The sequence below is a fragment of the Cololabis saira genome, chromosome 18 (genome assembly GCF_033807715.1).
Source record: "Cololabis saira isolate AMF1-May2022 chromosome 18, fColSai1.1, whole genome shotgun sequence".
NCBI lineage: Eukaryota > Metazoa > Chordata > Actinopteri > Beloniformes > Belonidae > Cololabis > Cololabis saira.
The window spans coordinates 14113856-14114835 of NC_084604.1; positions in this window are offsets into that span (position 1 = coordinate 14113856).

Below are 980 nucleotides of genomic sequence, written 5' to 3' on the forward strand. Positions count from 1 at the left end.
AAAAGGGTTGTTGGGTTCTCCATGGTTAAAAAGGGACAAACACATCATCCCTGTGTTTACTTCTCTCCAATGGCTCCACGATTGATTTTGTGTTGATTTTAAAATCTGTCTTAAGCTTTTCTTGTTTCCTAGATAGATTTCCGACTTAAAGTCCTAATACATTGAGAACACTGAGATCTGCAAATAGTACCCTGCTTACTCTTCCACAAGCCATTGTTTGTGACTCAGTGATAACAAAACAGATCCCCCATATATGGAAGTCCGAACTCAAACACTGAGCATGTTGCAACCCTCGACAAAACTTCCCTATTTGTGAAAGCCTTAGCAACATCTAATATATTTGTGAAGCCTTTTTAATATTTCACTCTCATGAGTGCAGTTTAATACAAATGTAGTTTAATGAAAATGTATAACTGAAGACTGTGGTGTGCTGAGAACTAGATTTTTCCTGTAGTGCATTGAACAGTCTAAAGTGTGTTGTTTTGTAATCACGCATTTGCAATGAAGGCCATTGATCCCTTTTAGCTGAAGATTAACTGTACATATTGATCCTGTACCATCTAGCACACACATTACTCATTAGTTTAATTTGAGTCCACATACACAGGAATTACCATCAAAGATTCCTCTCGCTATCCCACACTGAGCAGCCATCATGAGTAACACTGCACAGCATTTACACAAGGAAACAGAAACAGTACCTTAATACAAAAGGTCAGGTGATATGTTAAGAGCTCAAAGCTCAAAATTTGATTTGGTGCGTGTATACCAACAAAATTGGCTCAGTTGTTTACAGCACAGATCTGAGTCGGCTTTCGTTACTAGAATAAGGTTGGAACGCAACATCACACGGTGCTGTATGAATGAGATGCCGTGATATTGTGCACATTTATTTGTTCCACAGATTTTGACCTGTTGCTCTTTTGATGTCCTTGTCAGGCTAATGATTGACTAATAACTGAGCTGTCATGTTTGTTCTC